General features: G+C 44.4%; 15 pseudogenes; all 15 read left to right on the forward strand.

Moving 5' to 3' along the window:
- Positions 1–1,626: 1,626 nt before the first annotated feature.
- Positions 1,627–1,745, forward strand: LOC148239877 (5S ribosomal RNA; annotated as a pseudogene).
- An 811-nt stretch (positions 1,746–2,556) lies between these two features.
- On the forward strand, positions 2,557–2,675 carry LOC148239878 (5S ribosomal RNA; annotated as a pseudogene).
- A 1,259-nt stretch (positions 2,676–3,934) lies between these two features.
- LOC148239879 (5S ribosomal RNA) lies at positions 3,935–4,053 on the forward strand (annotated as a pseudogene).
- Positions 4,054–4,869: 816 nt separating this feature from the next.
- LOC148239880 (5S ribosomal RNA) lies at positions 4,870–4,989 on the forward strand (annotated as a pseudogene).
- Positions 4,990–5,659: 670 nt separating this feature from the next.
- LOC148239881 (5S ribosomal RNA) lies at positions 5,660–5,778 on the forward strand (annotated as a pseudogene).
- Positions 5,779–5,985: 207 nt separating this feature from the next.
- Positions 5,986–6,104, forward strand: LOC148239882 (5S ribosomal RNA; annotated as a pseudogene).
- Positions 6,105–6,307: 203 nt separating this feature from the next.
- Positions 6,308–6,426, forward strand: LOC148239883 (5S ribosomal RNA; annotated as a pseudogene).
- A 206-nt stretch (positions 6,427–6,632) lies between these two features.
- Positions 6,633–6,751, forward strand: LOC148239884 (5S ribosomal RNA; annotated as a pseudogene).
- A 203-nt stretch (positions 6,752–6,954) lies between these two features.
- On the forward strand, positions 6,955–7,073 carry LOC148239885 (5S ribosomal RNA; annotated as a pseudogene).
- Positions 7,074–7,279: 206 nt separating this feature from the next.
- On the forward strand, positions 7,280–7,399 carry LOC148239886 (5S ribosomal RNA; annotated as a pseudogene).
- Positions 7,400–8,330: 931 nt separating this feature from the next.
- LOC148239887 (5S ribosomal RNA) lies at positions 8,331–8,448 on the forward strand (annotated as a pseudogene).
- Positions 8,449–8,655: 207 nt separating this feature from the next.
- Positions 8,656–8,774, forward strand: LOC148239888 (5S ribosomal RNA; annotated as a pseudogene).
- Positions 8,775–9,303: 529 nt separating this feature from the next.
- LOC148239889 (5S ribosomal RNA) lies at positions 9,304–9,422 on the forward strand (annotated as a pseudogene).
- A 1,140-nt stretch (positions 9,423–10,562) lies between these two features.
- Positions 10,563–10,681, forward strand: LOC148239890 (5S ribosomal RNA; annotated as a pseudogene).
- A 1,204-nt stretch (positions 10,682–11,885) lies between these two features.
- On the forward strand, positions 11,886–12,004 carry LOC148239891 (5S ribosomal RNA; annotated as a pseudogene).
- The last annotated feature ends 2,359 nt before the right edge of the window (positions 12,005–14,363 follow it).

Consider the following 14,363-nt stretch of genomic DNA (forward strand, 5'->3'; position numbering starts at 1 on the left):
TGAGTATCTTACATAGTAGAACAACAAAAATAGAGGTGCGACGAGAGATCCGTTCATATGGGCATGAGTCGAGGCGCGAGGACATTTCATTTGATATTAAAACTAGAAGCAGAAGTAAGGTGTGCGTGCACAGCGAAACAAACGATGGGAGGGGGGAGAGGAAGGAGATGGGGTATATGTATTTGCAGCACGAAATGAAATGGGTACGATCATACTAACACTAATTCATCATATCCCATCAAAACTCCCTAGTTAAGCGTGCTTGGGCGAGAGTAGTACTAGGATGGGTGACCTCATGAAAAGTTCTCGTGTTGCACCCTTCTTTTGTCAGACGGGGCGTTAAACGTTACGCAGGACCGAAGCAACGGTCTGCCAGTTCGTTCGCAAATGTGAGTCACGGGGCCAGGACATTTTGTTTAATAATTTTGTGCCTTCAATTAAAGCTCATCACATGATAAGAGTGTTATTAAGAGTATCTTACACAGTAAAACAATGAAAATAGAAATGTGGTGAGCGATCCGTTCATATAGGCATGAGTCGAAGCGCCGGGACATTTCACTTGATATTAGAACAAGAAACAGAGGTGAGGTCTACGCGTACAGCGAAACAAATGACGAAAGGGGGGAGGGAAGGAGAAGGGGCATGCATTTGTAATGCAGAATGGGACGGGTGCGATCAGACCAACACTAATGCATTGAATCCCATAAGAACTCTGCAGTTAAGTGTCCCTTAGTGAGAGTAGTACTAAGATGGTTGACCTGTTGGAAAGTCCTCGTGTTGCACCTATTTTTTTTGCACACGTGGCAATAAACATTACGCGCGACCGGAACCACGGTCCGTCAGTTCATTCGCAAACGTGAGTCACGGCGTTAGAAAATTTTGCTTAAATAATTTTTGTGCATTCATTTATAGTCCACCACGTTATAAGAGTCTCATTATGAGCATCTTACATAGTAGAACAACGAAAAACGAGGTGCGAGGGGTGGATTGTTAATCTGAGCATGAGTCAAGCCACTGGAGCATTTCTCTTGATATTAGAATTAGAAGAAGAGGGCACGCACAGCAAAAAAAATGACGGGAAAGGGGAGGGAAGGAGAAGGGGTATATGTATTTGTAGCGCGAAATGGAATGGGTGCGATCATACCAGCACTAATTCACTGGATCCCACCAGAACTCTGCAGTTAAGCATTTTTGGGTGAGAGTAGTACTAAGATGGATGACCTCCTAGAAAATTATCGTGTTGCACCCTTCTTTTTGCAGACAAGACACTAAACATTACGCGGGACCTAAGTGACGATCTGCCAGTTTATTTGCAAACGTGAGTCACGGTGTCGGGACATTTTTCTTAATATTTTTCATGCATTTAATTAAAGCTCATCACATGATAAGAGTGTTATTACGAGTATCTTACATAGTAAAACAATGAAAATAAAGGTGCGGTGGGCGATCTGTTCATATGGGCATGAGTTGAGGTGCCGGGGTATTTCGCTCGATATTAGAACTATAAGTAAAGGTGAGGTGTGCGTGCAGAACAAAACAAATGACGGGAGGGGAGAGGGAAGGAAAAGAGGTATATGTATTTGTGGGAAGAAAAGAGGTATATGTATTTGCGGTGCAGAATTGAATGGGTGCAATCATACCAGCACTAATTCACCAGATCCCATCAGAACTGCAAAGTTAAGCGTGCTTGGATGAGATTAGTACTAGGATGGGTGACCTCCTGGGAAGTCCCCGTGTTGCACCCTTTTTTTTGTGGACGGGGCGTTAAATGTTTTTCAAGACTAGAGTGATGGTCCGTTGGTTCATTCGCAAATGTGAGTCACGGCGCTTGGGCATTTTGCTTAATATTTTTCGCACATTCAATTAAAGCCCATCACGTAATAAGAGTGTCCTTGCGAGAATCTTACATAGTAGAACAACGAAAAAGGAGGTGCGACACGATCCGTTCATATGGGCATGAGTCGAGGCACCGGGGCATTTTCGCTTGATATTAGAATTAGATGCAGAGGTAAGGTGCGCGCACAACGAATCAAATGAACTAAGGGGAGAGGGAAAGAAAAGAGGTATATGTATTTGCGGCGCAAACTAGAACGGGTGCAATCATACCAGCATTAGTTCACCAGATCCCATCAAAACTCTACAATTAAGTGTGTTCGAGCAAGAGTAGCTGGGATTGTTGACCTGCTAGGAAGTCCTCGTGTTTCACTATTCTTTTTATAGACGGTGCATTAAACGTTATGCGGATTTGGAGCGACAGTCCGCCGGTTCATTTGTAAATGTGAGTCACGGCGCCGGAGTATTTTGTTTAATATTTTTCTGGCATTTAATTATAGCTCATCACATGATAAGACTATCATTAAGAGTATCTTAGATAATAGAACAACGAAAAATGAGGTGCAGCGGGCGATCCGTTCATATGGGCATAAGTTGAGGTGCAAGGCATTTCACTTGATATTAGAACTAGAAAAAGAGGTGAGGTGAGCGCATAACGAAACAAATGACAGGAGGGGGGAGAGAAGAAGAAGGGGTATATGTCTTCGTGGCGCAAATTAGAACGGGTGCGATTATACCAGCTCTAGTTCACTGGATCGCATCAGAACTCTGCAGTTAAACGTACTTGGGTAAGAGTAGTACTATGATGGGTGACCTCGTAGGAAGTCCTTGTGTTGTACCCTTCTTTTTGCAGATGGGGCCTTAAACGTTACGCGAGACCGGAGCGACGGTCCGCCGGTTCATTCACAAACAAGAGTCACGGTGCCAAAGCATTTTACTTAATATTTTTTGCACATTCAATTAAAGTCCATCACGTGATGAGAGTGTTATTCGAGTATCTTACATAATAGAACAAGGAAAACAGATATGAGGCGGATGATCTGTTCATATGGGCATTAGTCGAGGTGCCGACGCATTTCACTTGATATTAGAACTAGAAGCAAACGTGCGGTGTACGCGCACAACAAAATAAATTACGGGAGGGGGGAGGGAAGGAGAAGGGATATATATATATTTAACGCGCGAATTATAATAGGTTTGATCATACGAGCACTAATTCACTGCATCCCATCAAAACTCTGTAGTTAAGTGTGCTTCGGCGGGAGTAGTACTAGGATGGGTGAACTCCTGGGAAGTCCTCGTGTTGCACTATTTTTTCGCAGACAGGAGCGTTAAACGTTACGTGGGACCAGAGCGACAGTCTGCCGGTTCGTTCACAAACATGAGTCACGGCACCAGGCATTTTGCTTAATATTATTCGTGCATTCAATTATAGCCCACCACATGATAAGAGTGTTATTACAAGTATCTTACATAGTAGAACAACAAAAACATATGTGCGGCAGGCGATCCGTTCATCTGGGTGTGAGTCAAGGCATTGGGGCATTTGTCTTGATATTAAAACTAGAAACAGAGGTGAGGTGTGAGTGTACAGTGATACATAAGGAGCGGGGAGGGAAGCCGAAGTGGCACATGCATTTGTAGTTGGGAATGGGACGGGCACGATCAGTCTAGCACTAATGCACAGAATCCCATAAGAACTCTACAGTTAAGTGTCCTTGGAATGCCACTGAATCCTCGTGTTGCACCCGTCTTTTTTTGGATAGAGCGGTAAACACTACGTGCAACCAGAAACGCGGTCCACCAGTTCATTTGTTTGCATGAGTCTTGGCGCCATGGCATTTTGCTTAATATTTTTTGTACATTCATTTATAGTCCACCACGTAATAAGAGTGTCATTACGAGTATCTTACATAGTAGAATAATAAAAAATGAGGTGCGGCAATTGGTCCATTCATCTGGGCGCGAATCGAGCTGCCGGAGCACTTCACTTGATATTAGAATTAGAAGCAGAGATGTGGGGTGTGCGCACAACGAAAAAAATGATGGGAGGGGGGAGGGAAAGAGAAGAGGTATATCTATTTGCATCACGAAAAGGAACGAGTGCGATCATACCAGCACTAATTCACTGGATCCCATCAGAACCCCGCAGTTAAGTGTTTTTGGGCGAGAATAGTACTATGATGGGTGACCTCTTAAGAAGTCCTCGTGTTGCACCCTTGTGTTTATAGACGGGGCGTTAAACGTTACGTGGGACCGGAGCGACGATCCGCTAGTTCATTTGCAAACGTGAGTCATGGCGCCGGGACATTTTGCTTAATATTTTTTTTTGCATTCAATTAAGCCCACCACATACTAAAGAGTGTTATTATGAGTATCTTACATAATAGAACAACGAAAATAGAGGTACAGCGGGTGATCCGTTCATATGGTCATGGGTCGAGGCGCCAGCGCATTTTGCTTGATATTAGAACTAGACGCAGAGGTGAGGTGTGCACGCACAGCGAAACAAATGACCGGAGGGGGGGAGGAGAAGGGGCACATGCACTTGTAGCGCGAAATGGGACGGGTGCGATAATACTAGCATTAATGCACCGAATCCCATAAGAACTCTTCAGTTGAGTATCCTTAGGTGAAAGTAGTACTAAGATGGTTGACCTCTTAGAAAGTCCTCGTGTTGCACCTATTTTTGTGCAAATGAGGAAATAAACATTATGCGGGACCAGAACCACGGTCTGTCGGTTCATTCGCAAACGTGAGTTGCAGTGTCAGGGCATTTTACTTGAAAATTTTTGTGCATTCATTTATAATCCACCATGTGATAAGAGTGTCATTACGAGCATCTTAGATAGTAGAACAACGAAAAATGAGGTACGGCGGGCGGTCTATTCATCTGGGCGTGAGTCGAGCTGCCGGGGCATTTTGCTTGATATTAAAATTAGAAGTAGAGGTGAAGAGAGTGCACACAACAACAAAAATGACAGGAGGGGGGAGGGAAGGAGAAGGGGTATATTTATTTGCAGCGTGAAATGGAACGGGTGCGATCATACCAGCACTAATTTACCGGATCCCATCAGAACTCTACAGTTAAGCATTTTTTGGGCGAGAGTAGTACTAGGATGGGTGACCTCCGGGGAAATTCTCGTGTTGCACACTTCTTTTTGCAGATGGGGCATTAAACATTACACGGGACCAAAATGACGGTCCGCCGGTTCGCAAACGTAAGTCACGGCGCCGGGGCATTTTACTTAATTTTTTTCGTGGATTCAATTAAAGCCAATCACTGATAAAAGTGTTATTATGAGTATCTTACATAGTAGAACAACGAAAAAAGAAGTGCGGCGAGCAATTCGTTCATATGGGCATGAGTCAAGGTGCCAGAGCATTTTACTTGATATTAGAACTAGAAGCAGAGATGAAGTGTGCGTGACAACGAAACAAATGATGGGAGGGGGGAGGGAAGGAGAAGGGGCACATGAATTTGTAGCGCAGAATGGGATGGGTGCGATCAGACTAGCACTAATGCACTGAATCCCATAAGAACTATACAGTTAAGTGTCCTTTGGTGAGAGTAGTACTAAGATGGCTGACCTCTTGGAAAGTCCTCGTGTTACACGTGTTTTTTTTTCACACGAGACAATAAATATTACGCGGGACTGAAACTATGGTCCGCTGGTTTATTTGCAAATGTGAGTTAAGGCACCAGGGCATTTTACTTGATATTAGAGCGAGAAGAAGAGGTACAGTGTGCACACATAAGGAAACAAATGATGAGAGGGGGGAGGGAAGGAGAAGGACTATATGTATTTGCAGTGCGGAATGAAACGGATGTGATCATACCAGTACTAATACATCGGATTCCATCAGAACTCCGCAATTAAGTGTTCTTGGGCGACAGTATTACTAGGATGGGTGACCTCTTGAGAAGTCCTCGTGTTGCATCCATTTTTTTTGCAGATGGGGCGTTCGACATTACGCGGGACTGGAACTATGGTCCACTAGTTTATTCGCAAATGTGAGTCAATGCACCGGTGAATTTTACTTGATATTAGTATAAGAAGAAGAGGTGCAGTGTGCACATACAAGGAAACAAATGACAGGAGGGGGGAGGGAAGGAGAATGAGCGTATGTATTTATAGCGCGGAATGAAACGATTGCGATCATACCAGCACTAATGCACCGGATCCCATCAGAACTTCGCAGTTAAGTTTTCTTGGGCGAGAGTAGTACTAGAATGAGTGAGCTCCTAAGATGTCCTCGTGTCGCACCCATTTTTTTGAAAATGGGGCGTTCGACGTTACGCACGACTGGAACTATAGTCCGCTGGTTTATTCGCAAATGTGAGTCAAGTCGTCGGGGCATTATATTTGTTATTAGAACGAGAAGTAGAGGTACAGTGTGCACGCACAAGGAAACAACTGACGGGAGGGGGATGAGGAGAAGGAGTGTATCTATTTTCAGCTCATGATGAAACGGGTGTAATCATACCAGCACTAATGCACTGAATTCGATCAGAACTCCACAGTTAAGTGTACTTGGGCGAGAGCAGTACTAGGATGGGTGACCTACTGGGAAGTTCTCGTGTTGCATCCATTTTTTTGCAGATGGGGCGTTTGACGTTAAACGCGACTGAAACTATGATTCGCTGATTTATTCGCAAATGTAAGTCAAGATGTCGGAGAATTTTACTTGATATTAGAACGAAAAGCAGAGGTGCAGTGTGCACGCACAAGGAAACAAATGACGGAAGAGGGGAGGGAAGGAGAAGGAGTGTATGTATTTGCAGCGCATAATGAAACAGGTGCGATCATATCAGCACTAATGCACCGGATCCCATCAGAACTCCGAAGATAAGTGTGCTTGGGCGAGAATAGTACAAGGATGGGTGACCTTCTGGGAAGTCTTTATGTTGCACACATTTTTTTACAAATGGGGCGTTCGACGTTACGTGGGACTAGAACTAGCGCTAGTTTATTCGCAAATATGGGTCAAGGTGCCAGAAAAATTTTACTTGATATTAGAACAAGAAGCAGAGGTGCAGTGTGCACGCACAAGGAAACAAATGACGGGAGGGAGGAGGGAAGGAGAAGGAGTGTATGTATTTGCAGCGTGAAATGAAACGGGTGCGATCATACCAGCACTAATGCATTGGATCCCATCAGAACTCGACAGTTAATAGTGCTTGAGCGAGAGTAGTACTAGCATGGCTGACCTCCGGCGAAGTCCCCGTATTGCACCAATTTTTTTGCAGATGGGGAGTTCGACTTTACGCACAATTGGAACTATGGTCTGCTGATTTATTCGCAAATGTTAGTTAAGTCACCAGGGGATTTTATTCGATAGTAGAACGAGAAGTAGATGTGCAGTGTGCACGCACAAGGTAACAAATGATGGGAGGGTGGAGGGAAGTAGAAGGAGCATATGTATTTGCAACGTGTAATAAAATTGGTGCAATCAAACCAACACTAATGCACCGGATCTCATCAGAACTCCGCAATTAAGTGTGCTTGGCCGAGAGTAGTACTAGGATGGGTGACCTCCTGGGAAGTCCTTGTGTTTGCACCCATTTTCTTGCAGATGGGGCGTTAGACATTACATGCGACTGGAACTATGGTTCGCTGGTTTATTCGCAAAGGTGCAGTGTGCACACACAAGGAAACAAATGACGAGATGGGGGAGGGAAGTAGAAAGAGTGTATATATTTACAGTGCGTAATGAAATGGGTGCCATCATACACCAGATCCCTTCAGAACTCGGGAGTTAAGTTTGCTTGGGCAAGAGTAGTACTAGGATGGGTGACCTCTTGGAAAGTTCTTGTGTTGCACCCATCTTTTTTCAGATGGGGCATTCGAAGTGATGTGCGACTGGAACTATGGTCCGCTAGTTTATTCGCAAATGTAAATCGAGGTGTCGAGGCATTTTATTTGATATTAGAATGAGAAGCAAAGGTGCAGTGTGCACGCATAAGGAAACAAATGACGGGAGGGGGTAGGGAAGTAGAAGGATTGTATGTATTTACAGCGCGGAATGAAACAGGTGTGATCATACTAGCACCTATGCCCAAGATCCCATTAAAACTCCGCAATTAAGTGTGTTTGGGCGCAAGCAGTACTAGGATGGGTGACCTCCTAGGAAGTCCTCTTGTTGCACCCATTTTTTGGCAAATGGGGCGTTCAACGTTACGCGCGACTAGAACTATGTACCGCTGGTTTATTCGTAAATGTTAGTCAAGGCACCGGGGCATTTTACTTGATATTAGAACGAGAAGCAGAGGTGCAGAGTGCACGCACAAGGAAATAAATGATGGGCGGGGGGAGGGAATGAGAAGGATTGTATGTATTTGCCGTGCAAAATGAAACATGTGCGATTACACCAGCACTAATGCACCGGATCCCATCAGAACTCGCAGAGGTGCAGTGTTCATGCATAAAGAAACAAATGACAAAAGGGGGGAGGGACGAAGAAGGAGTGTATGTATTTGAAGCTTGAAATGAAAGGGGTGCGATCATACCAGCACTAATGATTAGATCCTATCAAAACTCTGCAGTTAAGTGTGCTTGAACGAGAGTAGTACTAGGATGGGTGACCTCTTGGGAAGTCCTCGTGTTGCACCCATTTTTTTTGCAGATGGGGCGTTCGACGTTACACGCGATCGGAACTATAGTCCGCTGGTTTATTCGCAAATGTGAATCAAGGTGCCGGGGCATTTTACTTGGTATTAGAGCGAGAAGTAGAGGTGCAGTGTGCACGCACAAGGAAACAAATGACGGGAGGGGGGAGGGAAGGAGAAGGAGTGTATGTATTTGCAGTGCAAATTAGAATGTGTGCGATCATACCAACACTAATGCACCAGATCCCATCAGAACTCCGCAGTTTAACGTGTTTGGGCGAGAGTAGTATTAGGATAGGTGACCTCCTTGGAAGTCTTTGTGTTACACCCATTTTTTTACGAGTGGGGCATTCGATGTTACATGTAACTTGAACTATGGTCCGCTGGTTTATTTGTAAATGTGAATCAAGGCACCGGAGCATTTTACTTGATATTAGAACGAGAAGTAGAGGTGCAATGTGCACGCACAAGGAAACAAATGACGGGAGGGGGGAGGGAAGGAGAAGGAGTATATGTATTTACAACTGAATGAAATGAGTGCGATCATACAAGCACTAATGCACTGGATCCCATCAGAACTTAACATTTAAGTGTGCTTGAGGGAGAGTAGTATTAGAATGGGTGACCTCTTGGGAAGTCCTCATGTTGCAATAATTTTTTTACAGATGGGGCGTTTGACATTACGAGCGACTGGAACTATTGTCCGCTGGTTTATTCGCAAATATGAGTCAAGGCGCCGGGGTATTTTACATGATATTAGAACGAGAAGTAGAGGTGCAGTATGCACGCACAAGGAAGCAAATGACGGGAGGGGGAAGGGATGGAGAAAGAGTAAATGTATTTGCAGTGCAGAATGAAACTGTTGCGATCATACCAGCACTAGTTCATCGGATCCCATCAGAACTCCGCAGATAAGCGTGCTTGGGAGAGAGTAGTACTAAGATGGGTGACTTCCTGGAAAGTCCTCGTGTTGCACAAGTCTTTTTATAAACGGGGCCTTAAACATTACGTGGGACTAGAGTGACAATGCCAGAGCATTTTGCTTAATATTTTTTGCGCATTCAATTAAAACCCTTCATGTGATAAGAGTGGCATTTTGCTTGATATTAGAACTAAAAGCAGAGATGAGGTGCGCGCACAGCAAAACAAATGATGGGAGGGGAGAGAGAAGGAGAAGGGGTATATGTATTTGAGGCGCAAACTAGAATGGATGGGATCATACTAGCACTAGTTCGGTGGATCCCATCAGAACTCCGCAGTTAAGCATTTTTGGGGGAGAGTAGTACTAGGATGGGTGACTTCCTGGGAAGTTCTCGTGTTGCACCATATTTTTACAAATAGGGCATTAAATGTTATGCGGGACCGGAGCGACGGTCCGCTGGTTCATTTGCAAACGTGAGTCACAACGCTAGGGCATTTTGCTTAATATTTTTCGTGCATTCAATTAGTGTGCATCACGTGAGAAAAGTGTTATTGCCAATATTTTACATAGTAGAACAACGAAAACAGAGGTGCGGTGGGTGATCCGTTCATCTGGGCGTGAGTCAAGACGCTGGAGAATTTTACTTGTTATTAAAACTAGAAACAGAGGTGAGGTGTGCATGTAAAGTAATACAAATGATCGGAGGGGGGAGGGAAGCCGAAGTGGCACATGCATTTGTAGTAGGGAATGGGACGAGCGTGATCAGTCCAGCACTAATGCACTGAATCCCATAAGAACTCTGCAGTTAAGTGTCCTTGGAATCACACTGAATCCTTGTGTTGCACCTGTCTTTTTTCAGATGGAGCGTTAAACATTACGCGCGACCGGAGACGCAGTCCACCGATTCATTCGCCGACGTGAGTCTTGGCGCCATAGCATTTTGCTTCATATTTTTCGTGCATTCATTTATAGTCCACCATGTGATAAGAGTGTCATTACGAGCAACTTTGATAGCTGAATAGACAAAAATGAGGTGCGGCGGATGGTCCATTTATCTGGGCGCAAGTCGAGCCGCATGAGCATTTCCTTGATATTAGAATTAGAAGCAAAGGTGCAGGGTGTGCGCACAGCGAACAAAATGATGGGAGGGGAGAGGGAAAGATAAGGGGTATATCTATTTGCAGTGCGAAATGGAATAAGTGTGATCATACCAGCACTAATTCACAAGATCTCATCAGAACTCCGCAGCTAAGCGTTTTTGGGCGAGAGTAATACTAGGATGGGTGACCTCCTGTGAAGTCCTTGTGTTGCACCCTTCTTTTTGCAGATAGGGCATTAAATGTTACACAGGACCGAAGTGACGATCTGTCAGTTCATTCGCAAACGTGAGTCACGGCGGCGGGGCATTTTGCTTAATATTTTTCGTGCATTCTATTAAAGCCCATTACATGATAAGAATATTATCATGAGTATCTTATATAATAGAACAACGAAAACAAAGTTGCGGCGGGTGATCCGTTCATATGGGCATGAGTCGAGGTACTAGGGCATTTTGCTTGATATTAGAACTAGAAGTAGATGCGAGTTGTGTGCGCACAGCGAAACAAATGATGGGAGGTGGGAGGAAAGGAGAAGGGGCACATGCACTTGTAGCACAAATGGGACGGGTGCAATAATACCAGCACTAATGCACCGAATCCCATAAGAACTCTGCAGTTAAGTGTCCTTGGTGAGAGTAGTACTGAGATGGTCGACCTCTTGGAAAGTCCTCATGTTGCACCTATTTTTGTGCAAATGAGGAAATAAACGTTATGTGCGACCAAAACCACAGTCTGTCGGTTCATTCGCAAATGTGAGTCGCGGCATCAGAGCATTTTGCTTAATATTTTTCGTGCATTCAATTAGAGCCCATCACGTGATAACAGTTTTATTACCAGTATTTTATATAGTAGAATAACGAAAATAGAAGTGCGGCTTACTATCCATTTATATGGGCATGAGTCGAGGCGCTGTGGTATTTCGCTTGATATTAGAACTAGAAGCAGAGGTGAGGTGTGCGCGTACAGCGAAACAAATGACGAGAGGGGGGAGGGAAGGAGAAGGGGCACATGCATTTGTAGCGCGGAATGTGACAGGTGCGATCAGACTAGCACTAATGCACCAAATCCCATAAGAACTCTGTGGTTAAGTGTCCTTTGGTGAGAGTAGTACTAGGATTGTTGACCTCTTAGAAATTCCTTGTGTTACACCTATTTTTCTGCACATGAGGCAATAAACATTACGCGCGACTAAAACCACGGTTTGTCGGTTCATTCGCAAATGTGAGTCGCGGTACCTAGGCATTTTGCTTAATATTTTTTGTGCATTCATTTCATCTGGGCAAGATTCGAGCCACCAGGACATTTTGCTTGATATTAGAATTAGAACAGAGGTTCGGGGTGCGCGTACAGCGAAAAAAATAACCGGGTGGAGGGGGAGGGAAGGAGAAGGGGTATATATATTTGCAACATGAAATGGAATGGATGCGATCATACCAGCAATAATTCACTGGATCCCATCAGAACTCCGCAATTAAGCTTTTTTGGGCAAGAGTAGTACTAAGATGGTTGACCTCTTGAAAAATCCTCGTGTTGCACCCTTCTTTTTAAACACAAGGCAATAAATGTTACGCACGACCGGAACCACGGTCCGTCAGTTCATTTGCAAACGTGAGTCGCAGCATCAGGGCATTTTGCCTAACATTTTTCGTGTATTAATTTATAGTCCACAACGTTATAAGAGTATTATTACGATAATCTTATATAGTAGAAGAACGAAAAAAAAGGTGCGGCGGGCAGTCCGTTCATCTGGGCGTGAGTCGAGTCACCAGGGCATTTCGCTTGATATTAGAATTAGAAGAAAAGGTGCGGGGTGCGCCCACAGCGAAAAACATGATAGCAAGGGGGAGGGAAGGAGAAGGGGTATATGATTTTGCAGCGAAATGGAACAAGTGCGATCATACCAGCACTAATTCACTTAATCCCATCAGAACTCCGCAGTTAAGCCTTTTTGGGCGAGAGTAGCACTAGGATGGGTGATGTCATTGCGAGTATCTTACATAGTGAAAAAATAAAAATGAGGTGTGACGGGCGTTCCGTTCATATGGGCATGTGTCGAGGCGCCGGGGCATTGCGCTTGATATTAGAACTAGAAGCAGAGGTGAGGGGAGAGGGAAGGAGAATGGGTATATGTATTTGCGGAGCAAACCAGAATTGGTGCGATCATACCAACACTAGTTCACCGGATCCCATCAGAACTCCGCAGTTAATTTGGGCAAGAGTAGAACTAGGATGGTTGGTTCCTCAGAAGTCCTTATTTTGCACCTTTATTTTTGTAGACGGAGCGTTAAACGTTACGCGGGACCGGAGCGACGGTCTATCGGAGCATTTTGCTTAATATTTTTTGCACATTTAACTAAAGTCAATCATGTTATGAGAGTGTCATTGCACGCAACTTAACTAGTAGAACAACAAAAAATGAGGTGCGGCAGGTGATCCGTTCATATGGGCATGAGTTTAGGTGCTGGGGCATTTCGCTTGATATTAGAACTAAAAGTAGAGGTTAGGTGCGCGCACAAAGAAACAAATGACGGGAGGGGAGAGTGAAGGAAAAGGGGTATATGTATTTGCGGCACAAAATAAAACGGATGCGATCTACCAGCAGTAGTTCACCAGATCCTATCAGAACTCCGTAGTTAATCATGCTTGGGTGAGAGTATTACTAGGATAGGTGACCTCCTTGGAAGTTCTCGTGTTGAACCCTTCTTTTTGCAGACGGGGCGTTAAACATTTTTCAGGACCGGAGCGACGGTCTGCCAGTTCATTCGCAAATGTGAGTCACGACATCGTAGCATTTTGCTTAATATTTTTTGTGTATTCAACTGAAGCTCATCACCTGATAAAAGTGTCCTTGCGAGCATCATAAATAATAGAACAACAAAAAATAAGGTGCGGCACGATCTGTTCATATGGGCATGAGCCGAAGTATCGGGGCATTTTGCTTGATATTAGAATTTGATGCAGAGGTGAGGTGCGCGCACAACGAAATAAATGATGGGAAGGGAGAGGGAAGGAGAAGGGGCATATGTATTTGTAGCACAAACTAGAATGGGTGCGATCATACCAGCACTAGTTCACCGGATCCCATCAGAACTCCACAGTTAAGCGTGCTCGAGCGAGAGTAGTACTAAGCTTGATGACCTACTAGGAAGTCCTCATGTTGCACCATTCTTTTTGTAGACGGGGCGTTAAACATTATGCAGAATCGGAGTGACGATATGCTAGTTCATTCGAAAATGTGAGTCACGGTACCGGGGCATTTTGCTTAATATTTTTTGCGCATTTAATTAAAGCCTATCACATTATAAGAGTGTAATTACGAGTATCTTAGATAGTAGAACAAAAAAAAATGAGGTGCAGCGGGCGATCCATTCATATGGGCATGAGTCGAGGCGCCGGGGCATTTCACTAGATATTAGAACTAGAAGGAGAGGTGAGGTGCGCGCACAGCGAAATAAATGATAGGAGGGGAGAGGGAAGATGAAGGGCTCTATGTTTTTGCGGTGCAAACTAGAAGATGTGCGATAACACCAGCACTAGTTCCCTGGATCTCATCATAACTCTGCAGTTAATTGTGCTTGTGCGAACGTAGTACTAGGATGGATGACCTCTTGGGAAGTTCTCGTGTTGCACCCTTCTTTTTACAGATAGGGCATTAAACATTACGCGGGATTGGAGCGACAGTCTATTGGGTCATTCGCCGGCGTGAGTCTTGACGCCATGGCATTTTGCTTAACATTTTTCGTGCATTCATTTATAGTCCACAACATGATAAGAGTGTCATTACAAGTAGCTTAGATAGTAGAATAAAAAAAATGAGGTGCGGCGGACGGTCCATTCATCTGGGCGCGAGTCAAGCCACTGGAGCATTTTGCTTGATATGAGGATTAGAAGCAGAGGT

The sequence above is a fragment of the Carica papaya genome, chromosome 9 (genome assembly GCF_054855325.1).
Source record: "Carica papaya isolate Zhongbai chromosome 9, ASM5485532v1, whole genome shotgun sequence".
NCBI lineage: Eukaryota > Viridiplantae > Streptophyta > Magnoliopsida > Brassicales > Caricaceae > Carica > Carica papaya.